Below are 23,017 nucleotides of genomic sequence, written 5' to 3'. Positions count from 1 at the left end.
ATGAACAGAGGCAACCTTAGTGTGCGGGTGCGATCATACCAGCACTAATGCACCGGATCCCATCAGAACTCCGAAGTTAAGCGTGCTTGGGCGAGAGCAGTACTAGGATGGGTGACCCCCTGGGAAGTCCTCGTGTTGCACCCCTTTTTTTTGCTCCTTTCCAGTCCTCCCCGAGAAACGGTTCCGCGTCGGCGTAACCGTATTCCCCGTTTTTCCCCTGTGTTCTGGACTGTTGGGGTTCAGCGTTCGCTACAGTTTTCACGGTTTAAGGTTCCTTAACGTTCCCGGAGCTCATTTAAGAGCGAAAATCGTTAGGGATTTATAACCGCCTCCGGATCTTTGCAGCGTGCAGATCTTTAAAAAAAAAAACGTACGCCGCCTCCGAATCGGTCGGCGACTTTCGCTTCTGGCTTCTTACCGGTCCCGAGCGGGCCCCACTCATCGTGGAGGGGGGCAGGGAGCGATCCGCGCCCCCCTGGACGATGCCATAAATGAACAGAGGCAACCTTAGTGTGCGGGTGCGATCATACCAGCACTAATGCACCGGATCCCATCAGAACTCCGAAGTTAAGCGTGCTTGGGCGAGAGCAGTACTAGGATGGGTGACCCCCTGGGAAGTCCTCGTGTTGCACCCCTTTTTTTTGCTCCTTTCCAGTCCTCCCCGAGAAACGGTTCCGCGTCGGCGTAACCGTATTCCCCGTTTTTCCCCTGTGTTCTGGACTGTTGGGGTTCAGCGTTCGCTACAGTTTTCACGGTTTAAGGTTCCTTAACGTTCCCGGAGCTCATTTAAGAGCGAAAATCGTTAGGGATTTATAACCGCCTCCGGATCTTTGCAGCGTGCAGATCTTTAAAAAAAAAACGTACGCCGCCTCCGAATCGGTCGGCGACTTTCGCTTCTGGCTTCTTACCGGTCCCGAGCGGGCCCCACTCATCGTGGAGGGGGGCAGGGAGCGATCCGCGCCCCCCTGGACGATGCCATAAATGAACAGAGGCAACCTTAGTGTGCGGGTGCGATCATACCAGCACTAATGCACCGGATCCCATCAGAACTCCGAAGTTAAGCGTGCTTGGGCGAGAGCAGTACTAGGATGGGTGACCCCCTGGGAAGTCCTCGTGTTGCACCCCTTTTTTTTGCTCCTTTCCAGTCCTCCCCGAGAAACGGTTCCGCGTCGGCGTAACCGTATTCCCCGTTTTTCCCCTGTGTTCTGGACTGTTGGGGTTCAGCGTTCGCTACAGTTTTCACGGTTTAAGGTTCCTTAACGTTCCCGGAGCTCATTTAAGAGCGAAAATCGTTAGGGATTTATAACCGCCTCCGGATCTTTGCAGCGTGCAGATCTTTAAAAAAAAAAACGTACGCCGCCTCCGAATCGGTCGGCGACTTTCGCTTCTGGCTTCTTACCGGTCCCGAGCGGGCCCCACTCATCGTGGAGGGGGGCAGGGAGCGATCCGCGCCCCCCTGGACGATGCCATAAATGAACAGAGGCAACCTTAGTGTGCGGGTGCGATCATACCAGCACTAATGCACCGGATCCCATCAGAACTCCGAAGTTAAGCGTGCTTGGGCGAGAGCAGTACTAGGATGGGTGACCCCCTGGGAAGTCCTCGTGTTGCACCCCTTTTTTTTGCTCCTTTCCAGTCCTCCCCGAGAAACGGTTCCGCGTCGGCGTAACCGTATTCCCCGTTTTTCCCCTGTGTTCTGGACTGTTGGGGTTCAGCGTTCGCTACAGTTTTCACGGTTTAAGGTTCCTTAACGTTCCCGGAGCTCATTTAAGAGCGAAAATCGTTAGGGATTTATAACCGCCTCCGGATCTTTGCAGCGTGCAGATCTTTAAAAAAAAAACGTACGCCGCCTCCGAATCGGTCGGCGACTTTCGCTTCTGGCTTCTTACCGGTCCCGAGCGGGCCCCACTCATCGTGGAGGGGGGCAGGGAGCGATCCGCGCCCCCCTGGACGATGCCATAAATGAACAGAGGCAACCTTAGTGTGCGGGTGCGATCATACCAGCACTAATGCACCGGATCCCATCAGAACTCCGAAGTTAAGCGTGCTTGGGCGAGAGCAGTACTAGGATGGGTGACCCCCTGGGAAGTCCTCGTGTTGCACCCCTTTTTTTTGCTCCTTTCCAGTCCTCCCCGAGAAACGGTTCCGCGTCGGCGTAACCGTATTCCCCGTTTTTCCCCTGTGTTCTGGACTGTTGGGGTTCAGCGTTCGCTACAGTTTTCACGGTTTAAGGTTCCTTAACGTTCCCGGAGCTCATTTAAGAGCGAAAATCGTTAGGGATTTATAACCGCCTCCGGATCTTTGCAGCGTGCAGATCTTTAAAAAAAAAAACGTACGCCGCCTCCGAATCGGTCGGCGACTTTCGCTTCTGGCTTCTTACCGGTCCCGAGCGGGCCCCACTCATCGTGGAGGGGGGCAGGGAGCGATCCGCGCCCCCCTGGACGATGCCATAAATGAACAGAGGCAACCTTAGTGTGCGGGTGCGATCATACCAGCACTAATGCACCGGATCCCATCAGAACTCCGAAGTTAAGCGTGCTTGGGCGAGAGCAGTACTAGGATGGGTGACCCCCTGGGAAGTCCTCGTGTTGCACCCCTTTTTTTTGCTCCTTTCCAGTCCTCCCCGAGAAACGGTTCCGCGTCGGCGTAACCGTATTCCCCGTTTTTCCCCTGTGTTCTGGACTGTTGGGGTTCAGCGTTCGCTACAGTTTTCACGGTTTAAGGTTCCTTAACGTTCCCGGAGCTCATTTAAGAGCGAAAATCGTTAGGGATTTATAACCGCCTCCGGATCTTTGCAGCGTGCAGATCTTTAAAAAAAAAAACGTACGCCGCCTCCGAATCGGTCGGCGACTTTCGCTTCTGGCTTCTTACCGGTCCCGAGCGGGCCCCACTCATCGTGGAGGGGGGCAGGGAGCGATCCGCGCCCCCCTGGACGATGCCATAAATGAACAGAGGCAACCTTAGTGTGCGGGTGCGATCATACCAGCACTAATGCACCGGATCCCATCAGAACTCCGAAGTTAAGCGTGCTTGGGCGAGAGCAGTACTAGGATGGGTGACCCCCTGGGAAGTCCTCGTGTTGCACCCCTTTTTTTTGCTCCTTTCCAGTCCTCCCCGAGAAACGGTTCCGCGTCGGCGTAACCGTATTCCCCGTTTTTCCCCTGTGTTCTGGACTGTTGGGGTTCAGCGTTCGCTACAGTTTTCACGGTTTAAGGTTCCTTAACGTTCCCGGAGCTCATTTAAGAGCGAAAATCGTTAGGGATTTATAACCGCCTCCGGATCTTTGCAGCGTGCAGATCTTTAAAAAAAAAAACGTACGCCGCCTCCGAATCGGTCGGCGACTTTCGCTTCTGGCTTCTTACCGGTCCCGAGCGGGCCCCACTCATCGTGGAGGGGGGCAGGGAGCGATCCGCGCCCCCCTGGACGATGCCATAAATGAACAGAGGCAACCTTAGTGTGCGGGTGCGATCATACCAGCACTAATGCACCGGATCCCATCAGAACTCCGAAGTTAAGCGTGCTTGGGCGAGAGCAGTACTAGGATGGGTGACCCCCTGGGAAGTCCTCGTGTTGCACCCCTTTTTTTTGCTCCTTTCCAGTCCTCCCCGAGAAACGGTTCCGCGTCGGCGTAACCGTATTCCCCGTTTTTCCCCTGTGTTCTGGACTGTTGGGGTTCAGCGTTCGCTACAGTTTTCACGGTTTAAGGTTCCTTAACGTTCCCGGAGCTCATTTAAGAGCGAAAATCGTTAGGGATTTATAACCGCCTCCGGATCTTTGCAGCGTGCAGATCTTTAAAAAAAAAACGTACGCCGCCTCCGAATCGGTCGGCGACTTTCGCTTCTGGCTTCTTACCGGTCCCGAGCGGGCCCCACTCATCGTGGAGGGGGGCAGGGAGCGATCCGCGCCCCCCTGGACGATGCCATAAATGAACAGAGGCAACCTTAGTGTGCGGGTGCGATCATACCAGCACTAATGCACCGGATCCCATCAGAACTCCGAAGTTAAGCGTGCTTGGGCGAGAGCAGTACTAGGATGGGTGACCCCCTGGGAAGTCCTCGTGTTGCACCCCTTTTTTTTGCTCCTTTCCAGTCCTCCCCGAGAAACGGTTCCGCGTCGGCGTAACCGTATTCCCCGTTTTTCCCCTGTGTTCTGGACTGTTGGGGTTCAGCGTTCGCTACAGTTTTCACGGTTTAAGGTTCCTTAACGTTCCCGGAGCTCATTTAAGAGCGAAAATCGTTAGGGATTTATAACCGCCTCCGGATCTTTGCAGCGTGCAGATCTTTAAAAAAAAAAACGTACGCCGCCTCCGAATCGGTCGGCGACTTTCGCTTCTGGCTTCTTACCGGTCCCGAGCGGGCCCCACTCATCGTGGAGGGGGGCAGGGAGCGATCCGCGCCCCCCTGGACGATGCCATAAATGAACAGAGGCAACCTTAGTGTGCGGGTGCGATCATACCAGCACTAATGCACCGGATCCCATCAGAACTCCGAAGTTAAGCGTGCTTGGGCGAGAGCAGTACTAGGATGGGTGACCCCCTGGGAAGTCCTCGTGTTGCACCCCTTTTTTTTGCTCCTTTCCAGTCCTCCCCGAGAAACGGTTCCGCGTCGGCGTAACCGTATTCCCCGTTTTTCCCCTGTGTTCTGGACTGTTGGGGTTCAGCGTTCGCTACAGTTTTCACGGTTTAAGGTTCCTTAACGTTCCCGGAGCTCATTTAAGAGCGAAAATCGTTAGGGATTTATAACCGCCTCCGGATCTTTGCAGCGTGCAGATCTTTAAAAAAAAAACGTACGCCGCCTCCGAATCGGTCGGCGACTTTCGCTTCTGGCTTCTTACCGGTCCCGAGCGGGCCCCACTCATCGTGGAGGGGGGCAGGGAGCGATCCGCGCCCCCCTGGACGATGCCATAAATGAACAGAGGCAACCTTAGTGTGCGGGTGCGATCATACCAGCACTAATGCACCGGATCCCATCAGAACTCCGAAGTTAAGCGTGCTTGGGCGAGAGCAGTACTAGGATGGGTGACCCCCTGGGAAGTCCTCGTGTTGCACCCCTTTTTTTTGCTCCTTTCCAGTCCTCCCCGAGAAACGGTTCCGCGTCGGCGTAACCGTATTCCCCGTTTTTCCCCTGTGTTCTGGACTGTTGGGGTTCAGCGTTCGCTACAGTTTTCACGGTTTAAGGTTCCTTAACGTTCCCGGAGCTCATTTAAGAGCGAAAATCGTTAGGGATTTATAACCGCCTCCGGATCTTTGCAGCGTGCAGATCTTTAAAAAAAAAAACGTACGCCGCCTCCGAATCGGTCGGCGACTTTCGCTTCTGGCTTCTTACCGGTCCCGAGCGGGCCCCACTCATCGTGGAGGGGGGCAGGGAGCGATCCGCGCCCCCCTGGACGATGCCATAAATGAACAGAGGCAACCTTAGTGTGCGGGTGCGATCATACCAGCACTAATGCACCGGATCCCATCAGAACTCCGAAGTTAAGCGTGCTTGGGCGAGAGCAGTACTAGGATGGGTGACCCCCTGGGAAGTCCTCGTGTTGCACCCCTTTTTTTTGCTCCTTTCCAGTCCTCCCCGAGAAACGGTTCCGCGTCGGCGTAACCGTATTCCCCGTTTTTCCCCTGTGTTCTGGACTGTTGGGGTTCAGCGTTCGCTACAGTTTTCACGGTTTAAGGTTCCTTAACGTTCCCGGAGCTCATTTAAGAGCGAAAATCGTTAGGGATTTATAACCGCCTCCGGATCTTTGCAGCGTGCAGATCTTTAAAAAAAAAACGTACGCCGCCTCCGAATCGGTCGGCGACTTTCGCTTCTGGCTTCTTACCGGTCCCGAGCGGGCCCCACTCATCGTGGAGGGGGGCAGGGAGCGATCCGCGCCCCCCTGGACGATGCCATAAATGAACAGAGGCAACCTTAGTGTGCGGGTGCGATCATACCAGCACTAATGCACCGGATCCCATCAGAACTCCGAAGTTAAGCGTGCTTGGGCGAGAGCAGTACTAGGATGGGTGACCCCCTGGGAAGTCCTCGTGTTGCACCCCTTTTTTTTGCTCCTTTCCAGTCCTCCCCGAGAAACGGTTCCGCGTCGGCGTAACCGTATTCCCCGTTTTTCCCCTGTGTTCTGGACTGTTGGGGTTCAGCGTTCGCTACAGTTTTCACGGTTTAAGGTTCCTTAACGTTCCCGGAGCTCATTTAAGAGCGAAAATCGTTAGGGATTTATAACCGCCTCCGGATCTTTGCAGCGTGCAGATCTTTAAAAAAAAAAACGTACGCCGCCTCCGAATCGGTCGGCGACTTTCGCTTCTGGCTTCTTACCGGTCCCGAGCGGGCCCCACTCATCGTGGAGGGGGGCAGGGAGCGATCCGCGCCCCCCTGGACGATGCCATAAATGAACAGAGGCAACCTTAGTGTGCGGGTGCGATCATACCAGCACTAATGCACCGGATCCCATCAGAACTCCGAAGTTAAGCGTGCTTGGGCGAGAGCAGTACTAGGATGGGTGACCCCCTGGGAAGTCCTCGTGTTGCACCCCTTTTTTTTGCTCCTTTCCAGTCCTCCCCGAGAAACGGTTCCGCGTCGGCGTAACCGTATTCCCCGTTTTTCCCCTGTGTTCTGGACTGTTGGGGTTCAGCGTTCGCTACAGTTTTCACGGTTTAAGGTTCCTTAACGTTCCCGGAGCTCATTTAAGAGCGAAAATCGTTAGGGATTTATAACCGCCTCCGGATCTTTGCAGCGTGCAGATCTTTAAAAAAAAAAACGTACGCCGCCTCCGAATCGGTCGGCGACTTTCGCTTCTGGCTTCTTACCGGTCCCGAGCGGGCCCCACTCATCGTGGAGGGGGGCAGGGAGCGATCCGCGCCCCCCTGGACGATGCCATAAATGAACAGAGGCAACCTTAGTGTGCGGGTGCGATCATACCAGCACTAATGCACCGGATCCCATCAGAACTCCGAAGTTAAGCGTGCTTGGGCGAGAGCAGTACTAGGATGGGTGACCCCCTGGGAAGTCCTCGTGTTGCACCCCTTTTTTTTGCTCCTTTCCAGTCCTCCCCGAGAAACGGTTCCGCGTCGGCGTAACCGTATTCCCCGTTTTTCCCCTGTGTTCTGGACTGTTGGGGTTCAGCGTTCGCTACAGTTTTCACGGTTTAAGGTTCCTTAACGTTCCCGGAGCTCATTTAAGAGCGAAAATCGTTAGGGATTTATAACCGCCTCCGGATCTTTGCAGCGTGCAGATCTTTAAAAAAAAAAACGTACGCCGCCTCCGAATCGGTCGGCGACTTTCGCTTCTGGCTTCTTACCGGTCCCGAGCGGGCCCCACTCATCGTGGAGGGGGGCAGGGAGCGATCCGCGCCCCCCTGGACGATGCCATAAATGAACAGAGGCAACCTTAGTGTGCGGGTGCGATCATACCAGCACTAATGCACCGGATCCCATCAGAACTCCGAAGTTAAGCGTGCTTGGGCGAGAGCAGTACTAGGATGGGTGACCCCCTGGGAAGTCCTCGTGTTGCACCCCTTTTTTTTGCTCCTTTCCAGTCCTCCCCGAGAAACGGTTCCGCGTCGGCGTAACCGTATTCCCCGTTTTTCCCCTGTGTTCTGGACTGTTGGGGTTCAGCGTTCGCTACAGTTTTCACGGTTTAAGGTTCCTTAACGTTCCCGGAGCTCATTTAAGAGCGAAAATCGTTAGGGATTTATAACCGCCTCCGGATCTTTGCAGCGTGCAGATCTTTAAAAAAAAAAACGTACGCCGCCTCCGAATCGGTCGGCGACTTTCGCTTCTGGCTTCTTACCGGTCCCGAGCGGGCCCCACTCATCGTGGAGGGGGGCAGGGAGCGATCCGCGCCCCCCTGGACGATGCCATAAATGAACAGAGGCAACCTTAGTGTGCGGGTGCGATCATACCAGCACTAATGCACCGGATCCCATCAGAACTCCGAAGTTAAGCGTGCTTGGGCGAGAGCAGTACTAGGATGGGTGACCCCCTGGGAAGTCCTCGTGTTGCACCCCTTTTTTTTGCTCCTTTCCAGTCCTCCCCGAGAAACGGTTCCGCGTCGGCGTAACCGTATTCCCCGTTTTTCCCCTGTGTTCTGGACTGTTGGGGTTCAGCGTTCGCTACAGTTTTCACGGTTTAAGGTTCCTTAACGTTCCCGGAGCTCATTTAAGAGCGAAAATCGTTAGGGATTTATAACCGCCTCCGGATCTTTGCAGCGTGCAGATCTTTAAAAAAAAAACGTACGCCGCCTCCGAATCGGTCGGCGACTTTCGCTTCTGGCTTCTTACCGGTCCCGAGCGGGCCCCACTCATCGTGGAGGGGGGCAGGGAGCGATCCGCGCCCCCCTGGACGATGCCATAAATGAACAGAGGCAACCTTAGTGTGCGGGTGCGATCATACCAGCACTAATGCACCGGATCCCATCAGAACTCCGAAGTTAAGCGTGCTTGGGCGAGAGCAGTACTAGGATGGGTGACCCCCTGGGAAGTCCTCGTGTTGCACCCCTTTTTTTTGCTCCTTTCCAGTCCTCCCCGAGAAACGGTTCCGCGTCGGCGTAACCGTATTCCCCGTTTTTCCCCTGTGTTCTGGACTGTTGGGGTTCAGCGTTCGCTACAGTTTTCACGGTTTAAGGTTCCTTAACGTTCCCGGAGCTCATTTAAGAGCGAAAATCGTTAGGGATTTATAACCGCCTCCGGATCTTTGCAGCGTGCAGATCTTTAAAAAAAAAAACGTACGCCGCCTCCGAATCGGTCGGCGACTTTCGCTTCTGGCTTCTTACCGGTCCCGAGCGGGCCCCACTCATCGTGGAGGGGGGCAGGGAGCGATCCGCGCCCCCCTGGACGATGCCATAAATGAACAGAGGCAACCTTAGTGTGCGGGTGCGATCATACCAGCACTAATGCACCGGATCCCATCAGAACTCCGAAGTTAAGCGTGCTTGGGCGAGAGCAGTACTAGGATGGGTGACCCCCTGGGAAGTCCTCGTGTTGCACCCCTTTTTTTTGCTCCTTTCCAGTCCTCCCCGAGAAACGGTTCCGCGTCGGCGTAACCGTATTCCCCGTTTTTCCCCTGTGTTCTGGACTGTTGGGGTTCAGCGTTCGCTACAGTTTTCACGGTTTAAGGTTCCTTAACGTTCCCGGAGCTCATTTAAGAGCGAAAATCGTTAGGGATTTATAACCGCCTCCGGATCTTTGCAGCGTGCAGATCTTTAAAAAAAAAACGTACGCCGCCTCCGAATCGGTCGGCGACTTTCGCTTCTGGCTTCTTACCGGTCCCGAGCGGGCCCCACTCATCGTGGAGGGGGGCAGGGAGCGATCCGCGCCCCCCTGGACGATGCCATAAATGAACAGAGGCAACCTTAGTGTGCGGGTGCGATCATACCAGCACTAATGCACCGGATCCCATCAGAACTCCGAAGTTAAGCGTGCTTGGGCGAGAGCAGTACTAGGATGGGTGACCCCCTGGGAAGTCCTCGTGTTGCACCCCTTTTTTTTGCTCCTTTCCAGTCCTCCCCGAGAAACGGTTCCGCGTCGGCGTAACCGTATTCCCCGTTTTTCCCCTGTGTTCTGGACTGTTGGGGTTCAGCGTTCGCTACAGTTTTCACGGTTTAAGGTTCCTTAACGTTCCCGGAGCTCATTTAAGAGCGAAAATCGTTAGGGATTTATAACCGCCTCCGGATCTTTGCAGCGTGCAGATCTTTAAAAAAAAAAACGTACGCCGCCTCCGAATCGGTCGGCGACTTTCGCTTCTGGCTTCTTACCGGTCCCGAGCGGGCCCCACTCATCGTGGAGGGGGGCAGGGAGCGATCCGCGCCCCCCTGGACGATGCCATAAATGAACAGAGGCAACCTTAGTGTGCGGGTGCGATCATACCAGCACTAATGCACCGGATCCCATCAGAACTCCGAAGTTAAGCGTGCTTGGGCGAGAGCAGTACTAGGATGGGTGACCCCCTGGGAAGTCCTCGTGTTGCACCCCTTTTTTTTGCTCCTTTCCAGTCCTCCCCGAGAAACGGTTCCGCGTCGGCGTAACCGTATTCCCCGTTTTTCCCCTGTGTTCTGGACTGTTGGGGTTCAGCGTTCGCTACAGTTTTCACGGTTTAAGGTTCCTTAACGTTCCCGGAGCTCATTTAAGAGCGAAAATCGTTAGGGATTTATAACCGCCTCCGGATCTTTGCAGCGTGCAGATCTTTAAAAAAAAAACGTACGCCGCCTCCGAATCGGTCGGCGACTTTCGCTTCTGGCTTCTTACCGGTCCCGAGCGGGCCCCACTCATCGTGGAGGGGGGCAGGGAGCGATCCGCGCCCCCCTGGACGATGCCATAAATGAACAGAGGCAACCTTAGTGTGCGGGTGCGATCATACCAGCACTAATGCACCGGATCCCATCAGAACTCCGAAGTTAAGCGTGCTTGGGCGAGAGCAGTACTAGGATGGGTGACCCCCTGGGAAGTCCTCGTGTTGCACCCCTTTTTTTTGCTCCTTTCCAGTCCTCCCCGAGAAACGGTTCCGCGTCGGCGTAACCGTATTCCCCGTTTTTCCCCTGTGTTCTGGACTGTTGGGGTTCAGCGTTCGCTACAGTTTTCACGGTTTAAGGTTCCTTAACGTTCCCGGAGCTCATTTAAGAGCGAAAATCGTTAGGGATTTATAACCGCCTCCGGATCTTTGCAGCGTGCAGATCTTTAAAAAAAAAAACGTACGCCGCCTCCGAATCGGTCGGCGACTTTCGCTTCTGGCTTCTTACCGGTCCCGAGCGGGCCCCACTCATCGTGGAGGGGGGCAGGGAGCGATCCGCGCCCCCCTGGACGATGCCATAAATGAACAGAGGCAACCTTAGTGTGCGGGTGCGATCATACCAGCACTAATGCACCGGATCCCATCAGAACTCCGAAGTTAAGCGTGCTTGGGCGAGAGCAGTACTAGGATGGGTGACCCCCTGGGAAGTCCTCGTGTTGCACCCCTTTTTTTTGCTCCTTTCCAGTCCTCCCCGAGAAACGGTTCCGCGTCGGCGTAACCGTATTCCCCGTTTTTCCCCTGTGTTCTGGACTGTTGGGGTTCAGCGTTCGCTACAGTTTTCACGGTTTAAGGTTCCTTAACGTTCCCGGAGCTCATTTAAGAGCGAAAATCGTTAGGGATTTATAACCGCCTCCGGATCTTTGCAGCGTGCAGATCTTTAAAAAAAAAAACGTACGCCGCCTCCGAATCGGTCGGCGACTTTCGCTTCTGGCTTCTTACCGGTCCCGAGCGGGCCCCACTCATCGTGGAGGGGGGCAGGGAGCGATCCGCGCCCCCCTGGACGATGCCATAAATGAACAGAGGCAACCTTAGTGTGCGGGTGCGATCATACCAGCACTAATGCACCGGATCCCATCAGAACTCCGAAGTTAAGCGTGCTTGGGCGAGAGCAGTACTAGGATGGGTGACCCCCTGGGAAGTCCTCGTGTTGCACCCCTTTTTTTTGCTCCTTTCCAGTCCTCCCCGAGAAACGGTTCCGCGTCGGCGTAACCGTATTCCCCGTTTTTCCCCTGTGTTCTGGACTGTTGGGGTTCAGCGTTCGCTACAGTTTTCACGGTTTAAGGTTCCTTAACGTTCCCGGAGCTCATTTAAGAGCGAAAATCGTTAGGGATTTATAACCGCCTCCGGATCTTTGCAGCGTGCAGATCTTTAAAAAAAAAAACGTACGCCGCCTCCGAATCGGTCGGCGACTTTCGCTTCTGGCTTCTTACCGGTCCCGAGCGGGCCCCACTCATCGTGGAGGGGGGCAGGGAGCGATCCGCGCCCCCCTGGACGATGCCATAAATGAACAGAGGCAACCTTAGTGTGCGGGTGCGATCATACCAGCACTAATGCACCGGATCCCATCAGAACTCCGAAGTTAAGCGTGCTTGGGCGAGAGCAGTACTAGGATGGGTGACCCCCTGGGAAGTCCTCGTGTTGCACCCCTTTTTTTTGCTCCTTTCCAGTCCTCCCCGAGAAACGGTTCCGCGTCGGCGTAACCGTATTCCCCGTTTTTCCCCTGTGTTCTGGACTGTTGGGGTTCAGCGTTCGCTACAGTTTTCACGGTTTAAGGTTCCTTAACGTTCCCGGAGCTCATTTAAGAGCGAAAATCGTTAGGGATTTATAACCGCCTCCGGATCTTTGCAGCGTGCAGATCTTTAAAAAAAAAAACGTACGCCGCCTCCGAATCGGTCGGCGACTTTCGCTTCTGGCTTCTTACCGGTCCCGAGCGGGCCCCACTCATCGTGGAGGGGGGCAGGGAGCGATCCGCGCCCCCCTGGACGATGCCATAAATGAACAGAGGCAACCTTAGTGTGCGGGTGCGATCATACCAGCACTAATGCACCGGATCCCATCAGAACTCCGAAGTTAAGCGTGCTTGGGCGAGAGCAGTACTAGGATGGGTGACCCCCTGGGAAGTCCTCGTGTTGCACCCCTTTTTTTTGCTCCTTTCCAGTCCTCCCCGAGAAACGGTTCCGCGTCGGCGTAACCGTATTCCCCGTTTTTCCCCTGTGTTCTGGACTGTTGGGGTTCAGCGTTCGCTACAGTTTTCACGGTTTAAGGTTCCTTAACGTTCCCGGAGCTCATTTAAGAGCGAAAATCGTTAGGGATTTATAACCGCCTCCGGATCTTTGCAGCGTGCAGATCTTTAAAAAAAAAAACGTACGCCGCCTCCGAATCGGTCGGCGACTTTCGCTTCTGGCTTCTTACCGGTCCCGAGCGGGCCCCACTCATCGTGGAGGGGGGCAGGGAGCGATCCGCGCCCCCCTGGACGATGCCATAAATGAACAGAGGCAACCTTAGTGTGCGGGTGCGATCATACCAGCACTAATGCACCGGATCCCATCAGAACTCCGAAGTTAAGCGTGCTTGGGCGAGAGCAGTACTAGGATGGGTGACCCCCTGGGAAGTCCTCGTGTTGCACCCCTTTTTTTTGCTCCTTTCCAGTCCTCCCCGAGAAACGGTTCCGCGTCGGCGTAACCGTATTCCCCGTTTTTCCCCTGTGTTCTGGACTGTTGGGGTTCAGCGTTCGCTACAGTTTTCACGGTTTAAGGTTCCTTAACGTTCCCGGAGCTCATTTAAGAGCGAAAATCGTTAGGGATTTATAACCGCCTCCGGATCTTTGCAGCGTGCAGATCTTTAAAAAAAAAAACGTACGCCGCCTCCGAATCGGTCGGCGACTTTCGCTTCTGGCTTCTTACCGGTCCCGAGCGGGCCCCACTCATCGTGGAGGGGGGCAGGGAGCGATCCGCGCCCCCCTGGACGATGCCATAAATGAACAGAGGCAACCTTAGTGTGCGGGTGCGATCATACCAGCACTAATGCACCGGATCCCATCAGAACTCCGAAGTTAAGCGTGCTTGGGCGAGAGCAGTACTAGGATGGGTGACCCCCTGGGAAGTCCTCGTGTTGCACCCCTTTTTTTTGCTCCTTTCCAGTCCTCCCCGAGAAACGGTTCCGCGTCGGCGTAACCGTATTCCCCGTTTTTCCCCTGTGTTCTGGACTGTTGGGGTTCAGCGTTCGCTACAGTTTTCACGGTTTAAGGTTCCTTAACGTTCCCGGAGCTCATTTAAGAGCGAAAATCGTTAGGGATTTATAACCGCCTCCGGATCTTTGCAGCGTGCAGATCTTTAAAAAAAAAACGTACGCCGCCTCCGAATCGGTCGGCGACTTTCGCTTCTGGCTTCTTACCGGTCCCGAGCGGGCCCCACTCATCGTGGAGGGGGGCAGGGAGCGATCCGCGCCCCCCTGGACGATGCCATAAATGAACAGAGGCAACCTTAGTGTGCGGGTGCGATCATACCAGCACTAATGCACCGGATCCCATCAGAACTCCGAAGTTAAGCGTGCTTGGGCGAGAGCAGTACTAGGATGGGTGACCCCCTGGGAAGTCCTCGTGTTGCACCCCTTTTTTTTGCTCCTTTCCAGTCCTCCCCGAGAAACGGTTCCGCGTCGGCGTAACCGTATTCCCCGTTTTTCCCCTGTGTTCTGGACTGTTGGGGTTCAGCGTTCGCTACAGTTTTCACGGTTTAAGGTTCCTTAACGTTCCCGGAGCTCATTTAAGAGCGAAAATCGTTAGGGATTTATAACCGCCTCCGGATCTTTGCAGCGTGCAGATCTTTAAAAAAAAAAACGTACGCCGCCTCCGAATCGGTCGGCGACTTTCGCTTCTGGCTTCTTACCGGTCCCGAGCGGGCCCCACTCATCGTGGAGGGGGGCAGGGAGCGATCCGCGCCCCCCTGGACGATGCCATAAATGAACAGAGGCAACCTTAGTGTGCGGGTGCGATCATACCAGCACTAATGCACCGGATCCCATCAGAACTCCGAAGTTAAGCGTGCTTGGGCGAGAGCAGTACTAGGATGGGTGACCCCCTGGGAAGTCCTCGTGTTGCACCCCTTTTTTTTGCTCCTTTCCAGTCCTCCCCGAGAAACGGTTCCGCGTCGGCGTAACCGTATTCCCCGTTTTTCCCCTGTGTTCTGGACTGTTGGGGTTCAGCGTTCGCTACAGTTTTCACGGTTTAAGGTTCCTTAACGTTCCCGGAGCTCATTTAAGAGCGAAAATCGTTAGGGATTTATAACCGCCTCCGGATCTTTGCAGCGTGCAGATCTTAAAAAAAAAAACGTACGCCGCCTCCGAATCGGTCGGCGACTTTCGCTTCTGGCTTCTTACCGGTCCCGAGCGGGCCCCACTCATCGTGGAGGGGGGCAGGGAGCGATCCGCGCCCCCCTGGACGATGCCATAAATGAACAGAGGCAACCTTAGTGTGCGGGTGCGATCATACCAGCACTAATGCACCGGATCCCATCAGAACTCCGAAGTTAAGCGTGCTTGGGCGAGAGCAGTACTAGGATGGGTGACCCCCTGGGAAGTCCTCGTGTTGCACCCCTTTTTTTTGCTCCTTTCCAGTCCTCCCCGAGAAACGGTTCCGCGTCGGCGTAACCGTATTCCCCGTTTTTCCCCTGTGTTCTGGACTGTTGGGGTTCAGCGTTCGCTACAGTTTTCACGGTTTAAGGTTCCTTAACGTTCCCGGAGCTCATTTAAGAGCGAAAATCGTTAGGGATTTATAACCGCCTCCGGATCTTTGCAGCGTGCAGATCTTTAAAAAAAAAAACGTACGCCGCCTCCGAATCGGTCGGCGACTTTCGCTTCTGGCTTCTTACCGGTCCCGAGCGGGCCCCACTCATCGTGGAGGGGGGCAGGGAGCGATCCGCGCCCCCCTGGACGATGCCATAAATGAACAGAGGCAACCTTAGTGTGCGGGTGCGATCATACCAGCACTAATGCACCGGATCCCATCAGAACTCCGAAGTTAAGCGTGCTTGGGCGAGAGCAGTACTAGGATGGGTGACCCCCTGGGAAGTCCTCGTGTTGCACCCCTTTTTTTTGCTCCTTTCCAGTCCTCCCCGAGAAACGGTTCCGCGTCGGCGTAACCGTATTCCCCGTTTTTCCCCTGTGTTCTGGACTGTTGGGGTTCAGCGTTCGCTACAGTTTTCACGGTTTAAGGTTCCTTAACGTTCCCGGAGCTCATTTAAGAGCGAAAATCGTTAGGGATTTATAACCGCCTCCGGATCTTTGCAGCGTGCAGATCTTTAAAAAAAAAAACGTACGCCGCCTCCGAATCGGTCCGACTTTCGTGGAGGGGGGCAGGGAGCGATCCGCGCCCCCCTGGACGATGCCATAAATGAACAGAGGCAACCTTAGTGTGCGGGTGCGATCATACCAGCACTAATGCACCGGATCCCATCAGAACTCCGAAGTTAAGCGTGCTTGGGCGAGAGCAGTACTAGGATGGGTGACCCCCTGGGAAGTCCTCGTGTTGCACCCCTTTTTTTTGCTCCTTTCCAGTCCTCCCCGAGAAACGGTTCCGCGTCGGCGTAACCGTATTCCCCGTTTTTCCCCTGTGTTCTGGACTGTTGGGGTTCAGCGTTCGCTACAGTTTTCACGGTTTAAGGTTCCTTAACGTTCCCGGAGCTCATTTAAGAGCGAAAATCGTTAGGGATTTATAACCGCCTCCGGATCTTTGCAGCGTGCAGATCTTTAAAAAAAAAAACGTACGCCGCCTCCGAATCGGTCGGCGACTTTCGCTTCTGGCTTCTTACCGGTCCCGAGCGGGCCCCACTCATCGTGGAGGGGGGCAGGGAGCGATCCGCGCCCCCCTGGACGATGCCATAAATGAACAGAGGCAACCTTAGTGTGCGGGTGCGATCATACCAGCACTAATGCACCGGATCCCATCAGAACTCCGAAGTTAAGCGTGCTTGGGCGAGAGCAGTACTAGGATGGGTGACCCCCTGGGAAGTCCTCGTGTTGCACCCCTTTTTTTTGCTCCTTTCCAGTCCTCCCCGAGAAACGGTTCCGCGTCGGCGTAACCGTATTCCCCGTTTTTCCCCTGTGTTCTGGACTGTTGGGGTTCAGCGTTCGCTACAGTTTTCACGGTTTAAGGTTCCTTAACGTTCCCGGAGCTCATTTAAGAGCGAAAATCGTTAGGGATTTATAACCGCCTCCGGATCTTTGCAGCGTGCAGATCTTTAAAAAAAAAAACGTACGCCGCCTCCGAATCGGTCGGCGACTTTCGCTTCTGGCTTCTTACCGGTCCCGAGCGGGCCCCACTCATCGTGGAGGGGGGCAGGGAGCGATCCGCGCCCCCCTGGACGATGCCATAAATGAACAGAGGCAACCTTAGTGTGCGGGTGCGATCATACCAGCACTAATGCACCGGATCCCATCAGAACTCCGAAGTTAAGCGTGCTTGGGCGAGAGCAGTACTAGGATGGGTGACCCCCTGGGAAGTCCTCGTGTTGCACCCCTTTTTTTTGCTCCTTTCCAGTCCTCCCCGAGAAACGGTTCCGCGTCGGCGTAACCGTATTCCCCGTTTTTCCCCTGTGTTCTGGACTGTTGGGGTTCAGCGTTCGCTACAGTTTTCACGGTTTAAGGTTCCTTAACGTTCCCGGAGCTCATTTAAGAGCGAAAATCGTTAGGGATTTATAACCGCCTCCGGATCTTTGCAGCGTGCAGATCTTTAAAAAAAAAACGTACGCCGCCTCCGAATCGGTCGGCGACTTTCGCTTCTGGCTTCTTACCGGTCCCGAGCGGGCCCCACTCATCGTGGAGGGGGGCAGGGAGCGATCCGCGCCCCCCTGGACGATGCCATAAATGAACAGAGGCAACCTTAGTGTGCGGGTGCGATCATACCAGCACTAATGCACCGGATCCCATCAGAACTCCGAAGTTAAGCGTGCTTGGGCGAGAGCAGTACTAGGATGGGTGACCCCCTGGGAAGTCCTCGTGTTGCACCCCTTTTTTTTGCTCCTTTCCAGTCCTCCCCGAGAAACGGTTCCGCGTCGGCGTAACCGTATTCCCCGTTTTTCCCCTGTGTTCTGGACTGTTGGGGTTCAGCGTTCGCTACAGTTTTCACGGTTTAAGGTTCCTTAACGTTCCCGGAGCTCATTTAAGAGCGAAAATCGTTAGGGATTTATAACCGCCTCCGGATCTTTGCAGCGTGCAGATCTTTAAAAAAAAAAACGTACGCCGCCTCCGAATCGGTCGGCGACTTTCGCTTCTGGCTTCTTACCGGTCCCGAGCGGGCCCCACTCATCGTGGAGGGGGGCAGGGAGCGATCCGCGCCCCCCTGGACGATGCCATAAATGAACAGAGGCAACCTTAGTGTGCGGGTGCGATCATACCAGCACTAATGCACCGGATCCCATCAGAACTCCGAAGTTAAGCGTGCTTGGGCGAGAGCAGTACTAGGATGGGTGACCCCCTGGGAAGTCCTCGTGTTGCACCCCTTTTTTTTGCTCCTTTCCAGTCCTCCCCGAGAAACGGTTCCGCGTCGGCGTAACCGTATTCCCCGTTTTTCCCCTGTGTTCTGGACTGTTGGGGTTCAGCGTTCGCTACAGTTTTCACGGTTTAAGGTTCCTTAACGTTCCCGGAGCTCATTTAAGAGCGAAAATCGTTAGGGATTTATAACCGCCTCCGGATCTTTGCAGCGTGCAGATCTTTAAAAAAAAAAACGTACGCCGCCTCCGAATCGGTCGGCGACTTTCGCTTCTGGCTTCTTACCGGTCCCGAGCGGGCCCCACTCATCGTGGAGGGGGGCAGGGAGCGATCCGCGCCCCCCTGGACGATGCCATAAATGAACAGAGGCAACCTTAGTGTGCGGGTGCGATCATACCAGCACTAATGCACCGGATCCCATCAGAACTCCGAAGTTAAGCGTGCTTGGGCGAGAGCAGTACTAGGATGGGTGACCCCCTGGGAAGTCCTCGTGTTGCACCCCTTTTTTTTGCTCCTTTCCAGTCCTCCCCGAGAAACGGTTCCGCGTCGGCGTAACCGTATTCCCCGTTTTTCCCCTGTGTTCTGGACTGTTGGGGTTCAGCGTTCGCTACAGTTTTCACGGTTTAAGGTTCCTTAACGTTCCCGGAGCTCATTTAAGAGCGAAAATCGTTAGGGATTTATAACCGCCTCCGGATCTTTGCAGCGTGCAGATCTTTAAAAAAAAAAACGTACGCCGCCTCCGAATCGGTCGGCGACTTTCGCTTCTGGCTTCTTACCGGTCCCGAGCGGGCCCCACTCATCGTGGAGGGGGGCAGGGAGCGATCCGCGCCCCCCTGGACGATGCCATAAATGAACAGAGGCAACCTTAGTGTGCGGGTGCGATCATACCAGCACTAATGCACCGGATCCCATCAGAACTCCGAAGTTAAGCGTGCTTGGGCGAGAGCAGTACTAGGATGGGTGACCCCCTGGGAAGTCCTCGTGTTGCACCCCTTTTTTTTGCTCCTTTCCAGTCCTCCCCGAGAAACGGTTCCGCGTCGGCGTAACCGTATTCCCCGTTTTTCCCCTGTGTTCTGGACTGTTGGGGTTCAGCGTTCGCTACAGTTTTCACGGTTTAAGGTTCCTTAACGTTCCCGGAGCTCATTTAAGAGCGAAAATCGTTAGGGATTTATAACCGCCTCCGGATCTTTGCAGCGTGCAGATCTTTAAAAAAAAAAACGTACGCCGCCTCCGAATCGTGGATGGGGGCAGGGAGCGATCCGCGCCCCCCTGGACGATGCCATAAATGAACAGAGGCAACCTTAGTGTGCGGGTGCGATCATACCAGCACTAATGCACCGGATCCCATCAGAACTCCGAAGTTAAGCGTGCTTGGGCGAGAGCAGTACTAGGATGGGTGACCCCCTGGGAAGTCCTCGTGTTGCACCCCTTTTTTTTGCTCCTTTCCAGTCCTCCCCGAGAAACGGTTCCGCGTCGGCGTAACCGTATTCCCCGTTTTTCCCCTGTGTTCTGGACTGTTGGGGTTCAGCGTTCGCTACAGTTTTCACGGTTTAAGGTTCCTTAACGTTCCCGGAGCTCATTTAAGAGCGAAAATCGTTAGGGATTTATAACCGCCTCCGGATCTTTGCAGCGTGCAGATCTTTAAAAAAAAAAACGTACGCCGCCTCCGAATCGGTCGGCGACTTTCGCTTCTGGCTTCTTACCGGTCCCGAGCGGGCCCCACTCATCGTGGAGGGGGGCAGGGAGCGATCCGCGCCCCCCTGGACGATGCCATAAATGAACAGAGGCAACCTTAGTGTGCGGGTGCGATCATACCAGCACTAATGCACCGGATCCCATCAGAACTCCGAAGTTAAGCGTGCTTGGGCGAGAGCAGTACTAGGATGGGTGACCCCCTGGGAAGTCCTCGTGTTGCAACCCTTTTTTTTTGCTCCTTTCCAGTCCTCCCCGAGAAACGGTTCCGCGTCGGCGTAACCGTATTCCCCGTTTTTTCCCCTGTGTTCTGGACTGTTGGGGTTCAGCGTTCGCTACAGTTTTCACGGTTTAAGGTTCCTTAACGTTCCCGGAGCTCATTTAAGAGCGAAAATCGTTAGGGATTTATAACCGCCTCCGGATCTTTGCAGCGTGCAGATCTTTAAAAAAAAAAACGTACGCCGCCTCCGAATCGGTCGGCGACTTTCGCTTCTGGCTTCTTACCGGTCCCGAGCGGGCCCCACTCATCGTGGAGGGGGGCAGGGAGCGATCCGCGCCCCCCTGGACGATGCCATAAATGAACAGAGGCAACCTTAGTGTGCGGGTGCGATCATACCAGCACTAATGCACCGGATCCCATCAGAACTCCGAAGTTAAGCGTGCTTGGGCGAGAGCAGTACTAGGATGGGTGACCCCCTGGGAAGTCCTCGTGTTGCACCCCCTTTTTTTGCTCCTTTCCAGTCCTCCCCGAGAAACGGTTCCGCGTCGGCGTAACCGTATTCCCCGTTTTTTTCCCCTGTGTTCTGGACTGTTGGGGTTCAGCGTTCGCTACAGTTTTCACGGTTTAAGGTTCCTTAACGTTCCCGGAGCTCATTTAAGAGCGAAAATCGTTAGGGATTTATAACCGCCTCCGGATCTTTGCAGCGTGCAGATCTTTAAAAAAAAAAACGTACGCCGCCTCCGAATCGGTCGGCGACTTTCGCTTCTGGCTTCTTACCGGTCCCGAGCGGGCCCCACTCATCGTGGAGGGGGGCAGGGAGCGATCCGCGCCCCCCTGGACGATGCCATAAATGAACAGAGGCAACCTTAGTGTGCGGGTGCGATCATACCAGCACTAATGCACCGGATCCCATCAGAACTCCGAAGTTAAGCGTGCTTGGGCGAGAGCAGTACTAGGATGGGTGACCCCCTGGGAAGTCCTCGTGTTGCACCCCTTTTTTTTGCTCCTTTCCAGTCCTCCCCGAGAAACGGTTCCGCGTCGGCGTAACCGTATTCCCCGTTTTTTTCCCCTGTGTTCTGGACTGTTGGGGTTCAGCGTTCGCTACAGTTTTCACGGTTTAAGGTTCCTTAACGTTCCCGGAGCTCATTTAAGAGCGAAAATCGTTAGGGATTTATAACCGCCTCCGGATCTTTGCAGCGTGCAGATCTTTAAAAAAAAAACGTACGCCGCCTCCGAATCGGTCGGCGACTTTCGCTTCTGGCTTCTTACCGGTCCCGAGCGGGCCCCACTCATCGTGGAGGGGGCAGGGAGCGATCCGCGCCCCCCTGGACGATGCCATAAATGAACAGAGGCAACCTTAGTGTGCGGGTGCGATCATACCAGCACTAATGCACCGGATCCCATCAGAACTCCGAAGTTAAGCGTGCTTGGGCGAGAGCAGTACTAGGATGGGTGACCCCCTGGGAAGTCCTCGTGTTGCACCCCTTTTTTTTTGCTCCTTTCCAGTCCTCCCCGAGAAACGGTTCCGCGTCGGCGTAACCGTATTCCCCCGTTTTTTTCCCCTGTGTTCTGGACTGTTGGGGTTCAGCGTTCGCTACAGTTTTCACGGTTTAAGGTTCCTTAACGTTCCCGGAGCTCATTTAAGAGCGAAAATCGTTAGGGATTTATAACCGCCTCCGGATCTTTGCAGCGTGCAGATCTTAAAAAAAAAAAACGTACGCCGCCTCCGAATCGGTCGGCGACTTTCGCTTCTGGCTTCTTACCGGTCCCGAGCGGGCCCCACTCATCGTGGAGGGGGGCAGGGAGCGATCCGCGCCCCCCTGGACGATGCCATAAATGAACAGAGGCAACCTTAGTGTGCGGGTGCGATCATACCAGCACTAATGCACCGGATCCCATCAGAACTCCGAAGTTAAGCGTGCTTGGGCGAGAGCAGTACTAGGATGGGTGACCCCCTGGGAAGTCCTCGTGTTGCACCCCCTTTTTTTTGCTCCTTTCCAGTCCTCCCCGAGAAACGTTTCCGCGTCGGCGTAACCGTATTCCCCCGTTTTTCCCCCTGTGTTCTGGACTGTTGGGGTTCAGCGTTCGCTACAGTTTTCACGGTTTAAGGTTCCTTAACGTTCCCGGAGCTCATTTAAGAGCGAAAATCGTTAGGGATTTATAACCGCCTCCGGATCTTTGCAGCGTGCAGATCTTTAAAAAAAAAAAACGTACGCCGCCTCCGAATCGTGGATGGGGGCAGGGAGCGATCCGCGCCCCCCTGGACGATGCCATAAATGAACAGAGGCAACCTTAGTGTGCGGGTGCGATCATACCAGCACTAATGCACCGGATCCCATCAGAACTCCGAAGTTAAGCGTGCTTGGGCGAGAGCAGTACTAGGATGGGTGACCCCCTGGGAAGTCCTCGTGTTGCACCCCTTTTTTTTGCTCCTTTCCAGTCCTCCCCGAGAAACGGTTCCGCGTCGCGTAACCGTATTCCCCGTTTTTTTTTCCCCTGTGTTCTGGACTGTTGGGGTTCAGCGTTCGCTACAGTTTTCACGGTTTAAGGTTCCTTAACGTTCCCGGAGCTCATTTAAGAGCGAAAATCGTTAGGGATTTATAACCGCCTCCGGATCTTTGCAGCGTGCAGATCTTTAAAAAAAAAAACGTACGCCGCCTCCGAATCGGTCGGCGACTTTCGCTTCTGGCTTCTTACCGGTCCCGAGCGGGCCCCACTCATCGTGGAGGGGGGCAGGGAGCGATCCGCGCCCCCCTGGACGATGCCATAAATGAACAGAGGCAACCTTAGTGTGCGGGTGCGATCATACCAGCACTAATGCACCGGATCCCATCAGAACTCCGAAGTTAAGCGTGCTTGGGCGAGAGCAGTACTAGGATGGGTGACCCCCTGGGAAGTCCTCGTGTTGCACCCCCTTTTTTTTGCTCCTTTCCAGTCCTCCCCCGAGAAACGGTTCCGCGTCGGCGTAACCGTATTCCCCGTTTTTTCCCCTGTGTTCTGGACTGTTGGGGTTCAGCGTTCGCTACAGTTTTCACGGTTTAAGGTTCCTTAACGTTCCCGGAGCTCATTTAAGAGCGAAAATCGTTAGGGATTTATAACCGCCTCCGGATCTTTGCAGCGTGCAGATCTTTAAAAAAAAAACGTACGCCGCCTCCGAATCGTCGGCGACTTTCGCTTCTGGCTTCTTACCGGTCCCGAGCGGGCCCCACTCATCGTGGAGGGGGGCAGGGAGCGATCCGCGCCCCCCCGGACGATGCCATAAATGAACAGAGGCAACCTTAGTGCGGGTGCGATCATACCAGCACTAATGCACCGGATCCCATCAGAACTCCAAGTTAAGCGTGCTTGGG

The 23,017-nt window shown here is 54.9% G+C and overlaps 47 non-coding genes across 47 annotated transcripts; all 47 read left to right on the top strand.

Moving 5' to 3' along the window:
• The first annotated feature begins 25 nt into the window (after positions 1 to 25).
• LOC127805087 (5S ribosomal RNA) lies at positions 26 to 144 on the top strand. Its single transcript, XR_008023843.1, has one exon. It is a non-coding gene; the product is annotated as a 5S ribosomal RNA (ribosomal RNA).
• Positions 145 to 516: 372 nt separating this feature from the next.
• On the top strand, positions 517 to 635 carry LOC127805086 (5S ribosomal RNA). The gene has a single exon (XR_008023842.1). It is a non-coding gene; the product is annotated as a 5S ribosomal RNA (ribosomal RNA).
• Positions 636 to 1,006: 371 nt separating this feature from the next.
• Positions 1,007 to 1,125, top strand: LOC127805085 (5S ribosomal RNA). Its single transcript, XR_008023841.1, has one exon. It is a non-coding gene; the product is annotated as a 5S ribosomal RNA (ribosomal RNA).
• Positions 1,126 to 1,497: 372 nt separating this feature from the next.
• On the top strand, positions 1,498 to 1,616 carry LOC127805084 (5S ribosomal RNA). The gene has a single exon (XR_008023840.1). It is a non-coding gene; the product is annotated as a 5S ribosomal RNA (ribosomal RNA).
• Positions 1,617 to 1,987: 371 nt separating this feature from the next.
• LOC127805083 (5S ribosomal RNA) lies at positions 1,988 to 2,106 on the top strand. Its single transcript, XR_008023839.1, has one exon. It is a non-coding gene; the product is annotated as a 5S ribosomal RNA (ribosomal RNA).
• Positions 2,107 to 2,478: 372 nt separating this feature from the next.
• Positions 2,479 to 2,597, top strand: LOC127805082 (5S ribosomal RNA). The gene has a single exon (XR_008023838.1). It is a non-coding gene; the product is annotated as a 5S ribosomal RNA (ribosomal RNA).
• Positions 2,598 to 2,969: 372 nt separating this feature from the next.
• On the top strand, positions 2,970 to 3,088 carry LOC127805081 (5S ribosomal RNA). The gene has a single exon (XR_008023837.1). It is a non-coding gene; the product is annotated as a 5S ribosomal RNA (ribosomal RNA).
• Positions 3,089 to 3,460: 372 nt separating this feature from the next.
• On the top strand, positions 3,461 to 3,579 carry LOC127805080 (5S ribosomal RNA). The gene has a single exon (XR_008023836.1). It is a non-coding gene; the product is annotated as a 5S ribosomal RNA (ribosomal RNA).
• A 371-nt stretch (positions 3,580 to 3,950) lies between these two features.
• LOC127805079 (5S ribosomal RNA) lies at positions 3,951 to 4,069 on the top strand. The gene has a single exon (XR_008023835.1). It is a non-coding gene; the product is annotated as a 5S ribosomal RNA (ribosomal RNA).
• Positions 4,070 to 4,441: 372 nt separating this feature from the next.
• Positions 4,442 to 4,560, top strand: LOC127805077 (5S ribosomal RNA). The gene has a single exon (XR_008023833.1). It is a non-coding gene; the product is annotated as a 5S ribosomal RNA (ribosomal RNA).
• Positions 4,561 to 4,931: 371 nt separating this feature from the next.
• Positions 4,932 to 5,050, top strand: LOC127805076 (5S ribosomal RNA). Its single transcript, XR_008023832.1, has one exon. It is a non-coding gene; the product is annotated as a 5S ribosomal RNA (ribosomal RNA).
• A 372-nt stretch (positions 5,051 to 5,422) lies between these two features.
• LOC127805075 (5S ribosomal RNA) lies at positions 5,423 to 5,541 on the top strand. Its single transcript, XR_008023831.1, has one exon. It is a non-coding gene; the product is annotated as a 5S ribosomal RNA (ribosomal RNA).
• A 371-nt stretch (positions 5,542 to 5,912) lies between these two features.
• LOC127805074 (5S ribosomal RNA) lies at positions 5,913 to 6,031 on the top strand. Its single transcript, XR_008023830.1, has one exon. It is a non-coding gene; the product is annotated as a 5S ribosomal RNA (ribosomal RNA).
• A 372-nt stretch (positions 6,032 to 6,403) lies between these two features.
• On the top strand, positions 6,404 to 6,522 carry LOC127805073 (5S ribosomal RNA). The gene has a single exon (XR_008023829.1). It is a non-coding gene; the product is annotated as a 5S ribosomal RNA (ribosomal RNA).
• A 372-nt stretch (positions 6,523 to 6,894) lies between these two features.
• Positions 6,895 to 7,013, top strand: LOC127805072 (5S ribosomal RNA). The gene has a single exon (XR_008023828.1). It is a non-coding gene; the product is annotated as a 5S ribosomal RNA (ribosomal RNA).
• Positions 7,014 to 7,385: 372 nt separating this feature from the next.
• LOC127805071 (5S ribosomal RNA) lies at positions 7,386 to 7,504 on the top strand. Its single transcript, XR_008023827.1, has one exon. It is a non-coding gene; the product is annotated as a 5S ribosomal RNA (ribosomal RNA).
• Positions 7,505 to 7,876: 372 nt separating this feature from the next.
• LOC127805070 (5S ribosomal RNA) lies at positions 7,877 to 7,995 on the top strand. The gene has a single exon (XR_008023826.1). It is a non-coding gene; the product is annotated as a 5S ribosomal RNA (ribosomal RNA).
• Positions 7,996 to 8,366: 371 nt separating this feature from the next.
• On the top strand, positions 8,367 to 8,485 carry LOC127805069 (5S ribosomal RNA). The gene has a single exon (XR_008023825.1). It is a non-coding gene; the product is annotated as a 5S ribosomal RNA (ribosomal RNA).
• A 372-nt stretch (positions 8,486 to 8,857) lies between these two features.
• On the top strand, positions 8,858 to 8,976 carry LOC127805068 (5S ribosomal RNA). The gene has a single exon (XR_008023824.1). It is a non-coding gene; the product is annotated as a 5S ribosomal RNA (ribosomal RNA).
• Positions 8,977 to 9,347: 371 nt separating this feature from the next.
• LOC127805066 (5S ribosomal RNA) lies at positions 9,348 to 9,466 on the top strand. The gene has a single exon (XR_008023822.1). It is a non-coding gene; the product is annotated as a 5S ribosomal RNA (ribosomal RNA).
• A 372-nt stretch (positions 9,467 to 9,838) lies between these two features.
• On the top strand, positions 9,839 to 9,957 carry LOC127805064 (5S ribosomal RNA). The gene has a single exon (XR_008023821.1). It is a non-coding gene; the product is annotated as a 5S ribosomal RNA (ribosomal RNA).
• A 371-nt stretch (positions 9,958 to 10,328) lies between these two features.
• Positions 10,329 to 10,447, top strand: LOC127805063 (5S ribosomal RNA). Its single transcript, XR_008023820.1, has one exon. It is a non-coding gene; the product is annotated as a 5S ribosomal RNA (ribosomal RNA).
• Positions 10,448 to 10,819: 372 nt separating this feature from the next.
• LOC127805062 (5S ribosomal RNA) lies at positions 10,820 to 10,938 on the top strand. Its single transcript, XR_008023819.1, has one exon. It is a non-coding gene; the product is annotated as a 5S ribosomal RNA (ribosomal RNA).
• Positions 10,939 to 11,310: 372 nt separating this feature from the next.
• On the top strand, positions 11,311 to 11,429 carry LOC127805061 (5S ribosomal RNA). Its single transcript, XR_008023818.1, has one exon. It is a non-coding gene; the product is annotated as a 5S ribosomal RNA (ribosomal RNA).
• A 372-nt stretch (positions 11,430 to 11,801) lies between these two features.
• Positions 11,802 to 11,920, top strand: LOC127805060 (5S ribosomal RNA). Its single transcript, XR_008023817.1, has one exon. It is a non-coding gene; the product is annotated as a 5S ribosomal RNA (ribosomal RNA).
• A 372-nt stretch (positions 11,921 to 12,292) lies between these two features.
• On the top strand, positions 12,293 to 12,411 carry LOC127805059 (5S ribosomal RNA). Its single transcript, XR_008023816.1, has one exon. It is a non-coding gene; the product is annotated as a 5S ribosomal RNA (ribosomal RNA).
• A 372-nt stretch (positions 12,412 to 12,783) lies between these two features.
• LOC127805058 (5S ribosomal RNA) lies at positions 12,784 to 12,902 on the top strand. Its single transcript, XR_008023815.1, has one exon. It is a non-coding gene; the product is annotated as a 5S ribosomal RNA (ribosomal RNA).
• Positions 12,903 to 13,274: 372 nt separating this feature from the next.
• Positions 13,275 to 13,393, top strand: LOC127805057 (5S ribosomal RNA). The gene has a single exon (XR_008023814.1). It is a non-coding gene; the product is annotated as a 5S ribosomal RNA (ribosomal RNA).
• A 371-nt stretch (positions 13,394 to 13,764) lies between these two features.
• Positions 13,765 to 13,883, top strand: LOC127805056 (5S ribosomal RNA). Its single transcript, XR_008023813.1, has one exon. It is a non-coding gene; the product is annotated as a 5S ribosomal RNA (ribosomal RNA).
• A 372-nt stretch (positions 13,884 to 14,255) lies between these two features.
• LOC127805054 (5S ribosomal RNA) lies at positions 14,256 to 14,374 on the top strand. The gene has a single exon (XR_008023811.1). It is a non-coding gene; the product is annotated as a 5S ribosomal RNA (ribosomal RNA).
• A 371-nt stretch (positions 14,375 to 14,745) lies between these two features.
• Positions 14,746 to 14,864, top strand: LOC127805053 (5S ribosomal RNA). The gene has a single exon (XR_008023810.1). It is a non-coding gene; the product is annotated as a 5S ribosomal RNA (ribosomal RNA).
• Positions 14,865 to 15,236: 372 nt separating this feature from the next.
• LOC127805052 (5S ribosomal RNA) lies at positions 15,237 to 15,355 on the top strand. Its single transcript, XR_008023809.1, has one exon. It is a non-coding gene; the product is annotated as a 5S ribosomal RNA (ribosomal RNA).
• Positions 15,356 to 15,684: 329 nt separating this feature from the next.
• LOC127805051 (5S ribosomal RNA) lies at positions 15,685 to 15,803 on the top strand. Its single transcript, XR_008023808.1, has one exon. It is a non-coding gene; the product is annotated as a 5S ribosomal RNA (ribosomal RNA).
• Positions 15,804 to 16,175: 372 nt separating this feature from the next.
• LOC127805050 (5S ribosomal RNA) lies at positions 16,176 to 16,294 on the top strand. Its single transcript, XR_008023807.1, has one exon. It is a non-coding gene; the product is annotated as a 5S ribosomal RNA (ribosomal RNA).
• A 372-nt stretch (positions 16,295 to 16,666) lies between these two features.
• LOC127805448 (5S ribosomal RNA) lies at positions 16,667 to 16,785 on the top strand. The gene has a single exon (XR_008024173.1). It is a non-coding gene; the product is annotated as a 5S ribosomal RNA (ribosomal RNA).
• Positions 16,786 to 17,156: 371 nt separating this feature from the next.
• On the top strand, positions 17,157 to 17,275 carry LOC127805447 (5S ribosomal RNA). Its single transcript, XR_008024172.1, has one exon. It is a non-coding gene; the product is annotated as a 5S ribosomal RNA (ribosomal RNA).
• Positions 17,276 to 17,647: 372 nt separating this feature from the next.
• LOC127805446 (5S ribosomal RNA) lies at positions 17,648 to 17,766 on the top strand. The gene has a single exon (XR_008024171.1). It is a non-coding gene; the product is annotated as a 5S ribosomal RNA (ribosomal RNA).
• A 372-nt stretch (positions 17,767 to 18,138) lies between these two features.
• On the top strand, positions 18,139 to 18,257 carry LOC127805445 (5S ribosomal RNA). Its single transcript, XR_008024170.1, has one exon. It is a non-coding gene; the product is annotated as a 5S ribosomal RNA (ribosomal RNA).
• A 372-nt stretch (positions 18,258 to 18,629) lies between these two features.
• On the top strand, positions 18,630 to 18,748 carry LOC127805444 (5S ribosomal RNA). Its single transcript, XR_008024169.1, has one exon. It is a non-coding gene; the product is annotated as a 5S ribosomal RNA (ribosomal RNA).
• Positions 18,749 to 19,065: 317 nt separating this feature from the next.
• LOC127805442 (5S ribosomal RNA) lies at positions 19,066 to 19,184 on the top strand. Its single transcript, XR_008024167.1, has one exon. It is a non-coding gene; the product is annotated as a 5S ribosomal RNA (ribosomal RNA).
• Positions 19,185 to 19,556: 372 nt separating this feature from the next.
• LOC127805299 (5S ribosomal RNA) lies at positions 19,557 to 19,675 on the top strand. The gene has a single exon (XR_008024050.1). It is a non-coding gene; the product is annotated as a 5S ribosomal RNA (ribosomal RNA).
• A 374-nt stretch (positions 19,676 to 20,049) lies between these two features.
• LOC127805441 (5S ribosomal RNA) lies at positions 20,050 to 20,168 on the top strand. The gene has a single exon (XR_008024166.1). It is a non-coding gene; the product is annotated as a 5S ribosomal RNA (ribosomal RNA).
• A 374-nt stretch (positions 20,169 to 20,542) lies between these two features.
• Positions 20,543 to 20,661, top strand: LOC127805440 (5S ribosomal RNA). Its single transcript, XR_008024165.1, has one exon. It is a non-coding gene; the product is annotated as a 5S ribosomal RNA (ribosomal RNA).
• A 372-nt stretch (positions 20,662 to 21,033) lies between these two features.
• On the top strand, positions 21,034 to 21,152 carry LOC127805439 (5S ribosomal RNA). The gene has a single exon (XR_008024164.1). It is a non-coding gene; the product is annotated as a 5S ribosomal RNA (ribosomal RNA).
• A 376-nt stretch (positions 21,153 to 21,528) lies between these two features.
• Positions 21,529 to 21,647, top strand: LOC127805438 (5S ribosomal RNA). The gene has a single exon (XR_008024163.1). It is a non-coding gene; the product is annotated as a 5S ribosomal RNA (ribosomal RNA).
• A 321-nt stretch (positions 21,648 to 21,968) lies between these two features.
• Positions 21,969 to 22,087, top strand: LOC127805436 (5S ribosomal RNA). The gene has a single exon (XR_008024161.1). It is a non-coding gene; the product is annotated as a 5S ribosomal RNA (ribosomal RNA).
• Positions 22,088 to 22,462: 375 nt separating this feature from the next.
• LOC127805433 (5S ribosomal RNA) lies at positions 22,463 to 22,581 on the top strand. The gene has a single exon (XR_008024159.1). It is a non-coding gene; the product is annotated as a 5S ribosomal RNA (ribosomal RNA).
• Positions 22,582 to 23,017: the final 436 nt, after the last annotated feature.

Source organism: Diospyros lotus, chromosome 6 (genome assembly GCF_014633365.1).
Source record: "Diospyros lotus cultivar Yz01 chromosome 6, ASM1463336v1, whole genome shotgun sequence".
NCBI lineage: Eukaryota > Viridiplantae > Streptophyta > Magnoliopsida > Ericales > Ebenaceae > Diospyros > Diospyros lotus.
Note: the sequence above shows the minus strand (reverse complement) of the source record. Positions and strands in the feature narration are given on the sequence as shown.